Source organism: Macrotis lagotis, chromosome 6, assembly GCF_037893015.1.
Source record: "Macrotis lagotis isolate mMagLag1 chromosome 6, bilby.v1.9.chrom.fasta, whole genome shotgun sequence".
Taxonomy (NCBI): Eukaryota; Metazoa; Chordata; class Mammalia; order Peramelemorphia; family Peramelidae; genus Macrotis; species Macrotis lagotis.
Window position 1 is genome coordinate 193,757,153 of NC_133663.1, and position 20,503 is coordinate 193,777,655.

Sequence of the window (20,503 nt, forward strand, 5' to 3'; positions counted from 1 at the left end):
TCTTGGTTCCAGGGGACAAAATCAGGATCGGTGGATTGTTGTGAACAAAGTACTTTGTAACCAAAAATTACTATATAAATGTTTTATGATAATAATTCCAATTATATTGTTGTGATAAATTTTGGCTCAATATGAGGAAAAATCTTTCGCCAAATGAGGGATAATGCAATATGGAATGGGTTTCAGTCTCCATGTTGGAGATTAGAGTTATTCAAGCCTATGCTAGATGCCGCTTATTGAAAATTTTTGTAGTAGGAATTCCTGCTTAAGAAATAATAATAATAATAATGATAGCTAAAATTTATATAGCATTTACTATGAGCCAGACACTATACTAAGCACTTTACAATGATTATTTCATTAGATTCTCACAACTATCTTGATAGGTACTATTATTATCCCATTTTACAGATGAGAAAATGGAAAACAAATAGAGAATAAGTAATTTGCCCAAGATCACAGTTAGTAAGCATCTGAGATAGAATTTGAACACAATTAAATGAGATAGAATTTGTTAAGTGCTTAGCACATTATCTGCCGTTTAGTAGCCATTTCATAGATTATCCCCCCCTCCCACTTTTGCTTGTTTCTCTCCCCTTCCCTTAGAACTGTTTGAGTATTATCTACAATTCAGGGGAAAAAAGTGAAATTCTTGAAACAGACTTTCTCTGTTCCCATCATTTTCAAATTTGATACTGATATATGGCAAACACTGCAATAAGGATACAGATAAGAATTCTGACTCCTATAATCCAGAGTGGTCATGTTGTTGCCATGGTCTCCTGCCACCTCTATTCCCTTTGCTTGATGGTCATAATATCAAGCCCCTACTTTCACTCAAGCTTCATCCTAGGTGGTAGTTCATTAGTGATGATGATGATGATATTTGTTCTTTGTTCTTGAAGAAGACATATCATCAAGGAGGTGATGCCATGAAAAGTACATGATTTGGATTTGAATGAGGGGTTGCTGTGTTAAGTGACCAATCTCTCTTTCTCCTCTGGAACCATTTGGGTCCAGTGTCCACACATGGAGATCAGGACAACTAGAGATGGTCCTGAATATGAGGCAATTAGGGTTAAGTGACTTGACCAAGTTAGTTAGTGTAAAGTGTCTTTAGGCTGGATTCAAACTCTTGTCCTTCTGACTCTGAGGCCAGTGGTCTATCTCCTGTCCCTACCAAGGATAAATATATCATTCATTCACTCAGTAAACTTTATTAAGCACTAAGTCATACACTGTACTAAACTTTGGGGGTACAAAGAAAGATAAAAGTAGTTTCTACTCTCAAGGAATTCACTCTCTAATGAGGAAAACAACATTCAAATAATTATGAACCAACAAACTGAAAATTGGAAATCAGCAAAAGGGGAAGGAAGTAGAATTAAGAGACATTAGGAAAGACTTTCTATAATGGGAATGTAGCTAGGATATGAAGGAAGCTAGGAAATGATGCTAAGAGGGAGAACATTCTGTGAATTGGGGACAGCCAATGAAAAATGCCTAATGTCAGGAGATGGAGTCTTGTCTGGGAAACAGGAAGAAGGACCATGAGTATCTCTCCATCTCTCCATCAGAGAGTAAAGGGGGACTGTGTTAGGTGTTAAAAAGATAGTGGGAGATCAGGGTATGAAGGGAGTTTTGAGGGCAAAACAGAAGATTTTATTTTTCCAAGTATGACACCTTAGAATAGTACAATGTATAAATTTCCAAACACAGTTTTTAACTCTAATAATATTTTACTACTGAAGGCTGTTCAGATCTTTGTTATCTCTCACAATGAAAAATGCATCAATACATACAAACTTCAAAATTATAATTTCATTGGTGATGTGTATATCCTCTTCTTTTTTTATTTTAGTTATTTAAGGCAATGGAGTCAAAAGTGACTTGCCTAAGGTCACACAACTAGGCAATTATTTTTAAGTGTCTGATGCTGAATTTGAACTCAGGTTCCTGACTCCAGGGCCAATGTCCTATCCATGGCACCACCTAGCTGCCTTATATTCTCCTCTTGGATAAAGACTGTGGTTCTGTTAGAATTTATTGGTGATCTTCAACCATTAACATGGCCAAATAATTCTACACTTCAAAATACATTTGATGGCTTCTCTGAGCCTAGCTGGAGATTGTTCTTTAGCTGACAAAGATACAGTCCATCATTGGTCCATGCTTAATAATCAAGGATATATTAATCTTCTACTATGTATTGGGCACTATACTAGATCTTGGGGAAGCAAAGTGAAAATTGTGAAAGTTCTTGCCCTCAGGAAGTTTATAGTATATCAGGGGATACAATGTGTGAAAAATATTTTTATGTAAAGTAATTTTGCTATGGAAACTGGGGAAAAGGAACAGGTCTCTTTTTAAAGGTCATATTTTATTCCCCTCCAATTACTTCTGTTCCACTAGCATAACTTCTGAAAATCCACCATGATGAGACAACAAAGGAGGATATTAGTGGAGGGAGGACTTAGTGTACTGATTAGCTGGTGGCTTATAAAATTAAAAAGCGATTCAATGGGAAATGTAATAGTTTATGGAATCCTACTTCTGATTTTCTCTACTAGTGTCATATAACAATCATTTATTAAGCTCTTATACACACACACATATGGCAAACATTGTGCTAAGGGCTGAGGATGGAAAGAAGGTTTAAAACAGTCCCTGCCCTTAAGGAGCTTACATTCTTGTGGATGAGACAACATGCAAACAACCAAGCATATATAAGATACATATAGTGCAAATGGGTGGTAATTTAAGAGGAAGAACACTAGTAACAGTGGGAAGGAGCTAAGTGGGAAATCTCTTGAAGGAGGTATGATTTGAACTAAGTCCTTCATGAAGGAAGCCAGGAGGTAAAAGTGAGGAGGGAGAGAATGCTAATAAAAAGACTTAGAGTTTGGAGATAGTGTATAATGTTTGAGGAACTATATGGAGCTTAGATTGTACAGAATGTAGAGGAAAGGAAGTGTAAGAAGACTGGAAAAGTAGGAATTGATGAAATTGTGATCTGATAACATCTTTTCATCTCCCTGTAAAGTAAGTGAGGTGATTGATCTAAATGAACTTCCAACTCTAGATTTAGGGTCCCTTCCAACTCTAGATCCAGGACCAATTCAAGAATGGTCATTGGCCATTGGGATACAAAGGATTCTCTTACAAAACCAAATTTCCAAAGGGAGGTAGAAATCCTTTATTTGGCTTTTCTCCTTGGTGTTTGTGTGTGTCTGTGTGTCTGTGTGTCTGTGTGTCTGTGTGTCTGTGTGTCTGTGTGTGTGTGTGTGTGTGTGTGTTTATAGGTCCTCACAATTCTGCAGAGCCTCTGACAGTGTTGTTTATAAGAGGCAGTGCTTGGCACCATTACTGTAGAATATTCTTATTAACATCCTTTTCATAAGCAAAGCATCACTCATCAAATATTTATAAGCAATAGACAGCAAAACTAATGTTTTCCTTGGCATCTGTGGGGACATTTCCCACATGAGTTGGGTGGAGTGTGAGCAGGTGAGAGACCCTTCAATTTGATGTCATGGTCTAGGTGCTCCTGGGTGAGCTTTTTTTTGGCATGGCTTCTTCATGGCTGTGGGCCTGATTCTCCAGTCTCTCAGAACTCCCACTTAGCCCCTCCTTGCATGGAGCTCCCTTTGAAGTCCTCAGGAGTTCTTTGAATAGAAAACATACACAACGGGGTGTTGATGCAAATAAGAATCTGGCCTTATATGCACAGTGAATAAAGGTGATTCTTACCCCAAATATTAGCTCTCTATCCTAGAAAGTTTGATCATTAAATAAAAGAACCAAGAAAAAATCCTCCAAGGAGATAATAACCAGCGGATTATTGGAGTGTTTTAATTAAAGCAATAGATAAAATAAGTGGAATGCTTTATTTTTATTCTTATCATATCAATAGGATAAGCATTCTCTTTTTTTCTAGGGCAACTTACTAAATGAAAAAGTAAACATTAACAGCTTCTGAAACCTCCCTGATATAAGATGATAATTTAGAAAAATATCTCTATTAAAGATAGTTATAGATATTTTGGGGGAGAGGGTTGGAAATGCAATCCCCGAATGAGCATATAGCAGCAATCTATAGACAGGCTAAGTAAATTAAATCACTCACTGTCTTTTTTTTCAATAGCTCTAAAGTTAAAAGTAATTTGCAAAGAAAAATACTCAGTTTGAATTGGTTTGTAATATCTGTTAATGATCTTAAAAAAGAAATCCACTTATTCACAATCCTGTCCCTGAGGGAATTCCAATGTGCCATCAGGAAAATTTCCCAAGTCTGAAATGTCATTAGCTAGTGATTTCTTTGAAGTAAAAATCTGTTAAAGAATAAATTGCACCAGGTATACAAATGTATGGGACAATCACTTTGATGAACAATATGCTTCCCCCCCCCCAGATGTTTTCTGTTCCCAAAAGCAACAATTTAGAATCCAAGTTAAATGATGGAGGTGTTTTAGAATTACATCAGGGTATATGGATCTTTTCACTCATTTCAAATCTTTACATATATTTGTAGATTGTTGATGTAAAAACAGTGGAGTTGGAAACAATTTTGATTACATTCATTGTACTTACCTCTTGGAAACATAGCTTAGTAAAAATATTGCCATTCTGGCAAAAACAATAGATAATTTAATACTAAATTCTGGAGCTGAGAGTAGCCTTGGTCAGATGCTTTGAATGAAGGTGTAAATACTACACAACAGTATGAATTGTTCAATACTAGATAACGGACCTGGGAAACATTACACCAAAGGGAAAATTTTTTTCCTAACCACAGCTGGTGATCTGTTTGTGCCTGGAAGTTGAACAGCCTTTGTAATCTAATCCCAGTTAGTATAACTGCAGATGCTAGTTTTAGACCTATAAATAGCAAATCTTTTTTTTTTTAACATTGTTTTTGGAAGAGTTAGATTTTTTTCTAAAAAGGCATTTACAGCAGTAATTTCCACAGGTTAATTATACATTGCATGAAAAGGCATCTCCTCAGAGGCATCCTAAATTTTTTACCTTTAATCTCACTTCATGTGACAAAACAGGGGAAATGAGAGCCTCTAGCTGGTCAACCAAGTTATCATTTATTATTTTGTATATTGCTACCTTTAGCTTTCTTCTCATTTACTCATCTCCTAGATAAGCAAAAGGGCCTTAGTTTTTTTTTTTTTATTAATTTCCCTCCTTGGAGAAGGGTTTCTTTGCTTCTTAATTCATTCCTCCTTCAGAATACTTTTCCAGTCATTTCATATTGCTTCCTTTTTCTCACTATTCTTCTAGATCCTCCCATTTCATGATATTTTATCACCTGCCTCTATGCTTCTTCTTCCCAGTGAGTAAAGGTGATTCTCACCCCAAATATTAACTCTGTATCCTAGAAAATTTTATCATTAAATAAAAGAACCAAGAAAAAATCCTCATATAAATCCTCATGCCTTTAAGGTACTCATTCCTCACCTTCACCTTATAGAATATCATAGCTCAGGTGCCTCTTCTTTCAGTACATTCAGTGCATTAAATAATAGTAGTTATTTAATGAATGTTTTTTTGAATTGAACTGAATAACCCCTGCCTGTTTGTCTCCCAATTTAATGTCTGGTTATCCTTTTCCAACTCTGACACTTTTTCCCCAGAAAAAATAACCTAATTGGGTCCAGTATTTTATGAAAAGGATAGAACATTGCTCTTAAAAAGTAAATAGTCTATTATAGTTTATGCACCCTTTTCTAATTTCCAGTAATTTTTTATAGTCATCAAAGCCTATTCAAAATTTGATATTATTTTTTAACAGTCATAGATTCATCTCATTCAAGGATGACAAAAAGAAACTCTACCTTGAAAGGTCTAGCATATTAACTGAATATCAAGGAATAAGTGGGTGAAATGTGTATATTTCTTTTTTTTTTGAGATTAAATTTTTAAAATTTATTTAAGGCAATGGGGTTAAGTGACTTGCCTAAGGTCACATAGCTTGGCAATCATTAAGTGTCTGGGATCACATTTGAACTCAGGTCCTCCTGACTCTAGGGCCAGAGCTCTAGCTACTGTGCAACCTAACTGTCCCTGAAATGTATATTTTTCAAAGAATAGGACACAGAAATTAAGGTAACATGACTGGACAGGGTGGTCCTGGTTTAGTTCACTTGTTTTTCAGTTGGGTTTAACTCTTTATGATTCCAATTGGGGTTTTCTTGGGAAAGATACTGGTGATTTGCCATTTCCTTCTCCAGCTCATTTTATAGATGAGAAAATTAAGGCAAATAGGGTTAAGTGACTTGATCAGGTTCACATAGCCAATGTGTCTGAGAGTGGATTTGAACTCAGAAAAATGAGTCTTCCTGATTCCAAGAGCAGTGTTTTCTGTGGGCATTAGACATTCATTGAAATGCATCCAGTAAAAATTGGATGCCAATGCAGCCTGTTTTAAGGTAGTGGGTTAAGAAGCAGGTGGTTTGAATTCAAGTCCTCATTAAATTTCTGGACAAGTCACTATATCTTCCCAATACCCAGTTTACTTGTAGAATTATGATAGACTGCTTCACAGAATTGTTGTGAGTAGGACTTGGAATCAGGAAAATCTGGATTTGCATCATATCTCTGATATTTATTAGCAGTGTGACAATGGGCCAGTTACTTAACCTCTCTGAGACTTAGTTTATGCATTTGTAAAGTGGTAGCAATAACACTTTTAATACCTACTAGCATGGCTGTGAGACTGAAATAAGATAAAGTGTTCAAAGAACTTTTCAAATATTAACTCAAGAATGAATTCTAAATTATTTGTTATCATTAGTATATCATCTTGATTCCAAATTCAAATTTGGAGAGAAGAATTCATAAATAAAAGCTCCTTTTCAAAGATAGAGGTTTACATTATATATTTATAGCTGCCAGAGAGCTCATTTGTAACAAGATGCTCTTTTTACAATAAAGATGCAGAGACCTAGGGTTGTTATAGTACTTCTCTTAGGTTACATGGATATATTGACAAGGCCAGGATTTAAACACAGATTTTAATATTCTGCATCCATGCTATCTCTCTGAATAGCATATTCTTGATTATTAAAGTAGAGAAGGCAAAAATAATTGGAACTCTTAGAAAACTCCTGCAACTAAATGTAGCCACATTTTAAACTCTTGTCCCTACTTTAAAAAAATTAATCTCATTTATTTTTTTGTTACATTTTTAAGTTCTGAACTGTTTCCCCCTCCCTTCTCTTTCCATACTAGAGAAGGCCACATTTTACACAAATTTATAAATATATATAAAAACCATACTATGCATACTCCTTTTTATGGCTATTGAATTTATTGAGCTGTCACAATCAAGAAACATTTTTGCATTCCTAATTCAATTTGCAATTGTACTTTGTCCCAGTAGTAAAAATGGGGACGCTGGAGGAGGGGAAGAAATAAGAGTTTAAGGTCTAAGCAGGCAATGTCATAAGTCATGATGTATCGTTTTGCATTCTTCCATTTGTCAGTTCTTTCTCTGGAGATGGATAGCATCTTCCTTCATAGGTCCTTTGCAGGTGATTTGAGGATTTATAACACTCAGAATAACTTGGTTATTGATAGTTGTTCTTTGAACAGCATTGCCATTATCAAATACAATGTTCTCTTGGTTCTGCTCATTTCACTTTTCGTGATTTCATGCAAGTCTTTCCATGTTCTTCTAAAATCAACCAGCTCATCATTTCTTACCACATTAACCCTCTTTGCTCCAAAATCTTTCCGTCTACATATAAATGTCCACCGTATCATAGCATCATAGATTTGGAACTGGTAGAGTCTTATTATTCATAAACAACAAACTTGACCTATTTCAGTTTCACACTGTGTCTCACTCTTCGGAAGTGATACAAGCAAATAATGAAGCAGCCAAAAGGTAGTGAATAGGGAAGCAAGGAACCTGGATGATTAATAGTTGAGAATGTGATGATTAAAAACCTCACACAGTAAAAATCAAATTGCTATGAAAAAGATTGGTAAATATAAAGAATTCAAAATGGTCAATTTACCCAATAAATCTATGTGTAAAATATTATTTTATTTTGGAGAGAAAGCAGGCCACTGTGTTTCCTTTTTCCTTTTATTAATAAATTAGGATGCACAAAAACTCAATAGGAAATTACCCAGGACTCAAAAGAATCATTCCAATCTGTTTTCCTAGTCAGTCATTTCCATTTTGTAGAACCAGCACTTCTGTTGAACTATATTACAGAAAAATGGGCCTTGCTATATTTTTATGTGTCAAGGGTTCTGGCTATACAGTGGAGCCATTCATTTTGTGTGGCCCATTTATTACAAGGGCTTTCTAAATTTGGCCTTAATTATTTTTCCCTTTGCAAAAATATTTCACGGAATCTTTTTGAGCCATGCCTGCTTCCTCCTTGCCCCTTAAAACAGAAGCCAGGAGTGTTATTTTTGTTCTCTTCTAATTAAAATAATTGCTTGGTTCTTTTTAACCGGGTTCTTGCAAGTCATTAGTTTAATACATGGATGGATGCCAGGGGGTGTTTGAAAAACAAAATGAAAAGTAATCATCTAGTGTCACAGGAAAAAGATTCCATGGTGCTGGGGAACACTAATTCCTTTCAACCAGTATTTCCTAAGGGCTCTTTAGTAAACTAGGAGCCCATATTCGTTGAGGGGATTGGCATGAGTGGTCATAGAAAAAAAGATTATCCCATTTTAATGGATTGGGAAGGTCTGCTAACTCACTGCTATTGAGATGGCAGAGAAAGAAGGATACACCAGTCATTGACTTGAATCATCTTTGCTGCACTCCTTTTTATGGAAACTATGGTCAGGAAGCGGATACAACTGATTTTCCATTCAGTGTGGATGTTGTGTGGTAGAGTAGCCAGAAGGCAGAAGGGTAGGGGAAAAAATGCATGGGGGTCTACCTTATCTAAATCATTCAATTAAGTTTTATTTAGTGCCTACAGTGAACCAGGCTATACTTTATTAGTCATCCAATTGACAAGCATTTTCTAATCACCTGGATGCCAGGTGCCGGGGATAAAATACAGATTACAAAAATACAGATTTTTTAAAAAAAGATGATTGAGAGCTCGTTATATGCAAATAGTACCAGATTCCTTGAACCAGTAATATTGATGCAAAACAATTTATTCAATTTATTTTAAATACAAACAACACTGAAAGTCTTAAGAATTGGTCAACCTAATGCCTAACTGTGATTCCAGAGGATAGGTGATAAAGTTTGCCTCTAGTCAAATCTAGAGAGAGAGGTGGGAGACAAATATATTTTGGATATGGTTGATGTGGGTATTTGTTTTTCTTGATTATGTTTACTTGTTATAAGGATTTTGTTTTCTAATGGAAGAGATGAGAAGGGGAAAAACTGATTTTTGGTAATTAAAAAAATGAAATTTTAAATTGAAGACAATGTAAAATATTTCATCTTACATAAAACTTTTCTTGCCTCACTCTATGGGTTAGATATAGTAATACAATTATGATTGGAAAGTGTCGGTTCATATAGGCAAAGACTATATTGTTTTCTCTGGACTTTGTCTTCCATAATACTTTGGGTTCCAGAAAGATTCACTTATATGGAAAGTAACTAGGTTACTTTTGGTTATAACTTGGTTATAGGAAAAAAACATGGTGTGTATGCCTACCTAAAGATGCTATGAGACTGGGCAAATTTTTACCTTACCAGGCAATTTTGTAACCCTTTTGATCACAGGTGAGATATTGATTGTATCTTAATGTTCATATAGCAATAGAAACTACAATTTTTGACCACCAACAAAAAAGTACAGGTGAATGAATGTTAAAACGCTTACACAATTTCAGTTTGAGGCTACTGTGATGTATCTTAAAATTCTGGGAGTTAAAAATGATAAATGTAGGAAAACTCTGTAAGAATTCCTCTATATTTATTCAATGAACCTAACAATGGTTGGACTGGACAATTTTAAAAATTTACATTATCATTGTACATAAACTAGATTCATGGGATGGTTTAATCTCTTTTTTTTGAAAGGATGATTTCCATGTTCTCCCTGCCTCCTATAAAAGCCACTAGTAGGCCACAAGAGATTCCTGAATATTCCGACACAAGTCATCACGCCATAGCTGAAGACTTTCTTTTAGTATTTGCTCATTATTAAGTGCAGCTTTCATTACATGCTTGTTTCCTCTGTTCAGGTTTGTCCTTGAATGTGAAAGGATTCTCTAAAACATTGGATCAAAATGGGACTCAATCCAATACTCTTAGCAATTGGACTTGCCATATGGAAGATCAACTTACTAGAGTTTTCCATTTCATCATTGAATGACATACCAGGCCTAGGAGGCAGACCAGCAGGATGACCTTCAAATATGAATAGAAGGCACCTCTCTCAGCACCTTGTTCTACAGGCTATATTAGAATTACTATTGAAGTATGAAGGCTGTCCTGTCTACATCTGCAACCAGTCTGCTCATCCATATTGTCTTGATGTTCCTGAAAACTCTGCTGCCTTAAGAAATGCAATTTGGTTCACTGAACAAAAATCAAAATCATAACAAGACTTAACATTTCAACAGATAGCACTTTTCCTCCATAAGGAATTTAAAAACATTACCTAATTCATTTAACTGTGCTATAAAAGGGTCAATTTTTGATTGCAATTTGCCACAAAGTATTTTGGAAGTTCCTTCTTTGAACACATTATTCCTTTAGCAGGTGTTCATTTGAAAAACCATTGCTATGCCTGCTTAAGTTTTTTTTTCCTTTTTTAATGGGGAAAATGTATCTTCCCAACACACACTGTCAAATCCCATTGTGTTGCTTTGTTTTCATTGCCATTGTATGTAATTCCAAGTGGAAGCAGAAAGGAGATATTTCAACTGGTTTCCCTAATGCCTTGAAAGTAAACCAAGTCATTTTGGAAAATAACTTTGGTTTTCCTATGATATTAGAAAGCATTTGTTTATTTAATAACACACTGATGGGCATGAAGAAATTGAGGCAAATTCCAAAGGTACAAAATTAATGATTGATAAATTATTATACTTGGGACACAGAAATGTTCAGTATTTGGGAGGGCAGACTCGGTGATAATCCTAGGGAAAAATCAGCACACATTAAAAGATTATAAAAAATGCTTTCTTGAGAATCAGAAAATGTAGATTTTAGTCAAGACTGCTACTAGCTCATGTGACTTTGGACATCCTTTTTGAACCTCTTTTTTATGTATTGTGCAATTGGCAGGTTGCACAAATATATTATGTAAATCATGTAGGAATGCTTTCATGTAGGTTTACATGGAGGCATAAGGGTTCCTACCTTCTTCTCTACTTCATAATTTATGCCTTTTTGCAGAAGTATTGTTAAATAGTACAAAATCCATTAAATTTGAAGTTTGAGTTATAGATCTCAAAAACAATTAGTTGTATGACCATAGTTAAATGTAAAGCCTCAACTTTCCCATATGTAAAAAGGGAATACGTGCTTTGCAAATTTGAAGTTCTATTATCAATAAGTAATGTACCATGTGAAATAATGTCCTCATGTTTTAGCCAGTTCTGTAATTCTGGTCAAGGTGAAGGTCCAGCAGTCATTCTGGCATTATGGGGGGTGCCAATGACTTTTAGAAGAATCTCATTGAATTCCTCTCAGGTTGAGTGATTCTCTCCTGTCCAAGACTTAAGTGGAGATTCTGGAGAGCATAGGAGAGGTTTTTTATCTCTTTGAAGTCTGATAGAAAATTTTTGAACCTCACAATAGATGTAAGGAGAACTGAGAAAAATTGTTTTGGCTTTAAAATGGTTATAATTAAACCCAGTCATTCACATATTTCAAAAGAATGATGTTTGTGAGGAAACAAAGCAGAAGTCCTCTTCTATTAAGCCTCTAACTTCCCTGGCCTTGGTAAAACATCTCTCACCATATAGAGAAGACCAAATGTACATCTCCCTGTGGAGCAGGGAACTCTCTGCAGCACAGCTCTGGATTCTAGGAAAAATAATTAGATTGCTAGTCACAGATTTAACAATTCACTTCAGGCAATAGGATACAGTGAACAACAAACATCACCTCTTTGGTATTAAATTAGATGGCAGTTATAATTGAAAGTCCTTACCTTTTGATTAGAATTTCATTGGTTTGGAGCAATATAATTTTTGTCTCTTCCCTTTACATTCCTTTCTTGTGAAATTCTTTTAATTATGAAATCAATAAACATCAGTATTTTTACATATAGTGAATAAAAAAGGATTTTACTATGAAGGAAACTATGTTAAGTAGTTTAAAAAGTATGTGTTAAATTTAGTGATGTATAAGCACAAATGCTTTACTTGTCTGTGACCAAATCTGAAATTCCTTAGGCTCTATTCTGTATTTTTTAAAATGATTCATTCCTTTATTTTTGTGTCACTATCACTGTACCCTTCTCTCCCCCCCCAGAAAGCTTCTTTTGTAACAAATAGAGCTGAGCAAACCAAATCAATTCATTGGTGATGTCTGAAAATATGTATCATTCTTGTAGCTCTTTGCCAAGAGTTGGGAAACATACTACATTTTCAGTCCTCTGGAGTCATAATTGGTCAGTGCATTGATCAGAGTCCTTAGAGATCTCTTTAATAATAATGATAACTAGAATTATATAGCACTTTGAGGTTTACAAAACATTTTATAAATATTATCTCATTTTATTCCTCACAATAACTCTACAAGGTAGAAACTAATATTATCTCCATTTTACAGTTGCTTGAGGCAGATGAGGCAGGGAGAAGTTAAATGACTCACCCAAGGTCACATAGCAGTAAATATTTGAGGCAGGATTTAAATAAACTCAATTCTTCCTAACTCCAACTCTAGGGCTCTATCTTTTGTACTACTTAGTTGCTTCTGTCTTCAAAATGACAAATTTCACCTACCTGTAGTCTCATCTGGCTTTTGGCAGTGAATTGAGAATCCTCAAAATATTTTTTGATATTTACTGTATATTTGCCTTTACTACTCCAGTTTAAACTTTAGTAAGGACAAAATTTCATAATTTCATGTTCAGTACTTCTTTTTTATCCCTTCCCCATGAAGTATCTCTATGAAAAGTCATTTGTCTTATTCCACTCTAATGGTTGGGAGAGATGAATTATATGGTCCTGAGTAGTGATGAGATCTTTTGCTTTATTCGTTGTTCTAAAGCCAATAGATTAGAATCAGTGTAGTGTCTTGGACTGGTCACTTTCTAATATTTTATCTATATTTTCATAAAGTCTTTGTAGTCTGACAGGTGCTCAGTCAGTCAAATCATCAAACAACAAATTTATTTGTAAGAGTTGGGTCTTGTGGAGATTTTTTTTGGATGGGACTCTTGCTACAACTTCTTATATTGGGTATAAAACCATTAAAATTGTTATCAGAATAAAAAATTGCTTTTAAAAACCAGTTTACTGTTTACTTCAATGACACACAGACTTAAATGATATACAAGATTTGCAATCTACATAGAAGCAAAAAAAGGAGGAAACTTGATTTATTAATGTTCTTCACTCAATTGAAAAAGCTAAAGATTAGGAGAATTTATTTATTTATTTCTGCTACTAGGAATCTGTTTCCTGAAATACTTCTTAAAATAGAACTCTTAAAATTATACATTTATCTGGATCCTTAAGGGTTCATTGCCACCCCAGTAATTTCCATTTTCCTATCCATATAGTTGCAAAAAGAGCAGCTACACAGAAGCAATTTGGATCTCTTCACATCTATCCCTTCCTTCAGAACTTTTGGCTTCTGAAAATGGAGCCTTGGAGAAAAGGGGTTCTTTAATGATTTGAGGGGAGAGAGGAGGAGAAGCAGAGAGCAAAAGTGAGACAAAGATAGTCAGAGACCATAAATCATAAAGACAATGACAGAGAGAGGAGAGGGGAAAAAGAGAAAGACTTAAAAACAGATACAGATAGAGACAGACAGATAGTGACAGAGAGAGGAGAAAGAAAAAGATAAAAGCTATGAAAAAGTGAGAGAAGAGGGGAAAAAGGATTAGGGGTAGAAGCAGAAAAAGAGAATTATAGGAAGGAGGAAGGAATTTCCTTTCCTTTCCGATTTTATATTTGGGGACCAGTAAATTTGTTTGTTATATGAGAAGGACCAGGTTAGGTTCAACTCATTACTCTTGTATCTCTTTATAAAGCTAGAGAAGTATTGGGTACTTGGGATCTTTGATCCTACAACCCAGGAAAGACAGGAAGATGGATATAAAAAATGAAGTGAGAAGCACCTGGGAAAAAAACTAAAGGATGAATGTTAACTAAATTAGGCTTCTCTCCTTCTGAACCAAGGTAGCCCAGACTGCTCCTTTGGCTTAATAATAGTCCACTAAGCTAAAGAGGTTCCAGGTATTAGACTTTAGAATTAGATATATAATTTTATAAATAGAATTGAGGTGTGAGCCCATTAATAATGCCTTATAGTTCAGCTAATATGAACAAACACTACACAAATTCTTGATTCCAGTTAATGCATGAAAAATTTATGTCTACAGATTTTGAAGATGTTGCATAACTTACTCATTTAGATACCTTGAAGGCAATGAAAGTGTCTTTTATTGTTAATCATTTTATGTTTTCAATTCTTGGTATCTAGTTAAGTTCAAGCTGGAGGAGAGCTGAATTAATATGAATTCAATGGAATATTGACCAATCAGGTCCAAATGAAAACACTGCAATCTTAACTTCCTTGGGTCTCAGTTTCTTTATCTTTAAAAAGATTGGGTTGTACTAAATTAACTTCAAGGTCCACCCTAGCTGTAATTCTAAGATCTTATGATTCTACCAAAGACCCACAGCTCAGTAGGCCATTGAGTTCTCTAATTCAAGATCCTGATTCTAGCCATTTCAGTAACCTGCTGCTTCCGAGAAATTTCAAACAAAGCAACATAGAAAGCATCTGGTCAAGGTATGCAATGGGGAAAACAGCCACTGATCCCTGAAGCCCTGAAGTAAGGGATTTGATTACTCTTATCATGATCTTAGCTTCCATCCCTACAAATGCTATTAGTTATATAATTAGATAATGTCATTACTTGTCATCAAATCCAGACAGCACAGTCTCTAAAACCTCCTGTGGCAGTAAATTCCACAGGTTGACAACACATTGCTGAAAATCAAGTTCCTTTCATGCTTTTCAATAATTCTTGTAGTGATCCTCTGGTTCTTAGATTGTGATGCTAAAAAGTTAGAAGAAACATTTTTTGATAGTTCTACATTTAAAACAATATGTTTCTTCTTGGCTAGTTTTTCCTAATCTTTCTTCTCTCTGTGTTAAAAACATTTCTTGAATATTTACTTGAATAAACTATCTCCCTTTATTTCTTTATTTATTGGTTATTTTGGAATATAGAATCATAGGTAGGAAGGATTAAACATTCATACGCAGTAGGTACTGTGCTAAGACTGTTTGCAAATATTATCTCAATTGATACAACAGCTCTACAAGGGAGTTCCTGTTAGTATCCTCATTTTATAGTTGAGGAAACTGAGGCAGAGGTTAAATGACTTACCCAAAGCCACACACTAGGTCTGAGGCTAGATTTGAACTTAAGTATCTCAGACTCCAAAGCCAGATGCTTTATCTGTTGCACTACCAGCTGCCTCTAAATCATAGATCACAGACCTAAGATTGGAAGGGACTTTAGTGGTCATCAAAGTTCAACCCTTTAATTTTAAAGATGAAGAAACTGAGACCAGCAGAAGTGAAGTGACTTGTATAAAATCACAAGGCAGTGGGTAACAAAGGTATGATTCAAATCCAGGTCTTCTAAATCCAGAGCCAGTGTTCCTTCTAAAGATAACCACCACCACCACCACAATAACAACAACCATAATAGCTCTATCATTTATATAATGCTCAAAGGTTTGTGGAGTGCATTAGAAATATTATCACACTTTATCTTCATGATAACCCTATGAAGTAGGCTCTATTATTATTATCCTGATTTTATAGGTGAGGAAACTGATTTTCTCAGAATCACCCCATTAGTGAATATCTCTGACTGGATTTAACATAAGACTTGCTGATCAGGATCCAGGTCCAGTTCGAGCAATCTAGCTGATAGTGTCTACACAGGCACATTGACCAAAACAGTAAACAGCTTTTTAGAAGACAATATTCTCCACATTGGTCATAGTGATGACATTTGTTTGTTTGTTTGTTGTGACCTGTGATTTCATTGGGGTTGGGTGAGGAGATTCTTTTCTTTCAATGTAGGGGGCAGTTGTTCTGCAATTTATAGTCTCAGAATTTTCCTGGTAGATGGGAGGAAGTAAATTATTTCCTACTGGTGATGTAGCCAGGATGCATCAAAGCCTCTGAAACTGGATTTCTGTCTACTATTTTATCTTTTAATTATTTTTAATTTAAGCTTTAAAAAATTCCACATACATTCAATTTATTACTATTGAATGCTAGGCAGGGATATAGCTCATTTGCTAGCATCATTTCTTTAAGTTCCTGTTTTTAATTAATTTATTTATTTGCCATCCTGGGTTTTCATAGCATTGAATTTACCCTCATAGAAGACTTCACCAGGGACCCTGGGTCTCATTGATGCATCTTGCAATTGATGCTTGGAAGCAGAATGGTAGTAGAATGAGCACTCAATCATTTTAAAAAATGTTTTGTTGATTCTTTTGTTGTTTATATATCAGAATAATTTCCTAATAGAATACACTGTTTCCTTTTAAACCTTTCTTTTTAAAAATATTTTATTTATTTTTTTGAACTATGTGCAGAGATAGTTTTCAACAATCATTTCTTTACATGGTTTTGTGCTTCACATTTTTTCTCTCACTCTCCTTCCCTCTCACCTCTCACTGGTAGAAAGCAATTTAATATATGTTATACATGTATAACTATGTTAAACACAAATCCATATTAATCATATTGTGAAAAAAGAATCAAATCGAAATGGAAAAAAGCATTAGAGAGAATAAAACATAATACAAAAGACAACTTTTAAAAATTGAAGATAGTAAGCTTTGGTCTGCATTCAGGCTCCATAATTCCTTCTCTGAATGTGAAAGTCTTTTAGAATTGTCTTTGATTGTTGTCCTGCTAAAATCCACAAGTTCATCATAATTGATTATCACCCAATATTGCTGTTAGCATGTACAATGTTGAACTTTCTTTGCAACAAGGAAAAACTGAATTTGACAATGCACACATTACTCTATTCCAATAGTTCTCCACCTCTTCATTGGAAGGAAGGTAGTATGTGTAGCAGATTTGAAAGAAGACAAGATGAAGGTTTTGCTACACTAAGTTATATGTCACTACTCCTCAGTCTGCCAATTGACTCATTGCTATATATTTAATTTTATCCTCCTGAGCTCTATAGCTATCTAGGCGTATGTTGTAATAATTTATTTCTCATTAATTAACTTGCAATCTCTTTCTCATCAGGCTATTAATTAGGTATAACCTTCATTCTAGTTAATTAAATATTAATTACTTAATGTAATGAAGAAAGCTCATTTCCCAATAGTATTTTCATTTTCTATATTTAAACAAACATTAATGGAATTAATAATAAACATAGACACAATATAACTATTTATAATATTTTGGCTATGACCAGTGTCACAGTCTGAATCACCTCAAACTTTCCATAGATCAGTACATGACTCTTCTTTCCTTTTTCAGAAAGCCTCAGATTATTTAATTCACTCCAGACAATGATTAAAGTTTCTTTAACCTTCTTATTAATATTTTTCTTCAGAATTAGTGCTTTGTCTTTGTTTTATATTCAATAAGCATAAGAAATAGCCTTTCACTTTTCCTCATTTTTCCATGTTTTTTTGTATTAATATAATGTTCCTTTGATGTTGCTGTCGCCATTGTTTGTCCTTCAATCTCAAAGAAGACCATGGCATCAGGGGGTGATGCTGTGACATGCACATGAATTGGATTTGAGTGAGGGGGACTGTGTAAAGTCACCAACCTCACTTTCTCCTCCAGATCCATCTGGGTCCAGTGATCAGATATGAATCAGGATGACTGGAGATGACCCTGGATGACAGACAATCAGAATTGAGCAACTTGCCTAGGGTCACACAACTAGTAAGTATCAAATGTCTGAGGTCAGATGTGAACTCAGTTCCTCTATGCTCTATCCACTGTGTCACCTAACTGCCCCACCTCCTCACCTCTCTGTCTTGTGCACAAATTCTCCATAGCTCTTTGTGGATCATTAATAAAATACACATTTTTATCCATGACACATCAAGAAATACTTCACATTAAGAAATTTCTCAATTATTTTAAATTTATTTTTGGGTTTTTATAAGGCAGTGGGGTTAAGTGACTTTTCCAAAGTCACATAACTAGGTAATTATTAAGTGCCTGAGGCCATCTCATTTATTTTTCATATATTCCCTGATCAAAAGAAAACACCTTCTCCCTGAAACGTTTGGGAGAGGTACTTCACATCAAGTCATTTTTCTAAATTAGCTTTCCAAGATTCTGGCAGAGCTTTTCTCATCATTCTATATGAACTCTCTCTTACTCTTATAATCTTTCATTGCTACAGTTTCTTTAGTCACTGTGTAGGATAGATATTTTAAGCAGAGATTATGTTTCTTTTAAATCAAGAATAATCACTACAATTGAATCAAATTGCATTTTAGTGTATAATTAAAAAAATCACTGTTGTCATTGTCATAGTTTTCTTTTGTTCCTCCTATCTTGCTTTGGATCAGTTACTGTAAGTCCTCTTATGTTTCTCCAAATTGCTCACAGTTGTCATTTCTTGTGGCATGCTAGTTTCTGTTCCTGTCATATGCCACAATTTGTTTTGTCATTTCTAATTGTTTGGCATCACTTCATTTTTCATTTAGAACCATGATTTTTTTGTCTTGATGAATATATCTTTATATTTCATCTTCCATCAGGTTATGCTTATTCTTCAGTGACCTCAGATCTAGTTGGTTCATCTCACATTGTACTATGGTATAGTGGAAAGAACACTGAATTTTGAGTTGGAAGACTTGTCTGGGTTTGAGTCCCAGATCAGTCACTAATTGATTTTGTGATCTTGTTACAAGGATATACATACATACATACATACATATATATGTATATATGTATATACACACATACATATTATATATATATGTATATATATATATATATATATATATACATATATATATCTAGGTAATTATTAAGTGTCTGAGGCCATATTTGAACTCAGGTACTCCTGACTCCAGGGCCGGTGCTCTATCCATTATGCCACCTAGATGCCCCTGCTCATTCTTGTAGGACTTATTATGTATTTAAGGTGCTAAATAAAAGTGAGGCTTGAAAATAAAAATTTGATTAACTGGAATATTAGATTCTCAGATCTTTGAAGATGATGACCATGGCTTATACTTGTTTAAAATTGTACTAGGAACAAAGAAAATTTTCAATTAAATAAATTCTTATCAATGAATTGATTGGAAAGTCTAGTACAATGATGACCAGATCTGTTTTTATAACCTGCCAGGAGTTATCCAGTTTTTCAGGACAAATCTTCCAAAACAAATGTAGCAAAGACTAAAATTTTTCTTCTTTCCCAGAATTAGAAACTGATTCTGACCCTCTCAATCTCCCAGAGACTTTTTTTTAATTAAGCACCTCCTGGTAATTTATTAAGCACCTCTGGGAGGAGTGGGAGCGATGAGACAGACCGAGTTTTATTCTCATGATATCCGAGAGTGTAAAATGTAAAAATCAAGTAAGAGGTTTACCATCTAGACCAAAGGAAGAAAACTTCTGGCCCATAGGCTGTATAATGCCAGTGAAATCATTTGATCTGACACTGCCAAGGCAATTGCAGGGGCAGTAAATCAGGGAGCTATTTAGAGAAGAATTAATTAAATTTTGACCAAAAATAGCAGACTATTTTTTGTTAATAATTTTGTATGGCCCACAAATGATGTTGTAAATGTCCAAATGGTCACTGGAAGAAACAAGGTTCCCTATCCCTGACTTAGACTATAAGTGTTCACTGTACGTTTCATTGAAGTATGCATCCAGAGTTGCATTTTTAATGTTTTAAGGTGAATGTTTATCAAATGCTCAAAAAAATTACTTCTATTCATTAAATTAAAGAAATTGAAACAACTAAATTTAAGACTGAACAGCAAAATTTTTTTTTGGCAAGGCAATGGGGTTAAGTGATTTGCCCAAGATCACATAGCTAGGTAATTATTATCTGAGGTCAAATTTGAACTCAGGTCCTCCTGACTCTAGGACCAGTGCACTATCTACTGTGCCACCTAGCTGTCCCAACAAAATGTTATTTAAAAAAATATAACCTTAAAAGACTGAGCCACTGAAGTAGTAGAATATATTTATTTGGATATATCTGGAACAACATGTATGCACATAGGGGGATTCAATATGAGGTATAAGATTAAGGGTCATAGAAGGAAAATTCATTATGGGGGAACAAGTCTTGATTACCTCCAAAAAGATTCCTTCCCAGGACAG

The 20,503-nt window shown here is 34.7% G+C and overlaps 1 long non-coding RNA gene across 2 annotated transcripts in view; it reads left to right on the forward strand.

Annotated features, from left to right (window-relative positions):
• Window positions 1–20,503, forward strand: part of LOC141491342 (uncharacterized) — a 78,535-nt gene that overhangs the window by 47,145 nt on the left and 10,887 nt on the right. For both annotated transcript variants that reach the window (XR_012469565.1, XR_012469566.1), the window contains exon 2: window positions 10,192–18,088. This is a non-coding gene — a long non-coding RNA (uncharacterized LOC141491342). The remainder of the gene's footprint in view (window positions 1–10,191; window positions 18,089–20,503) is intronic.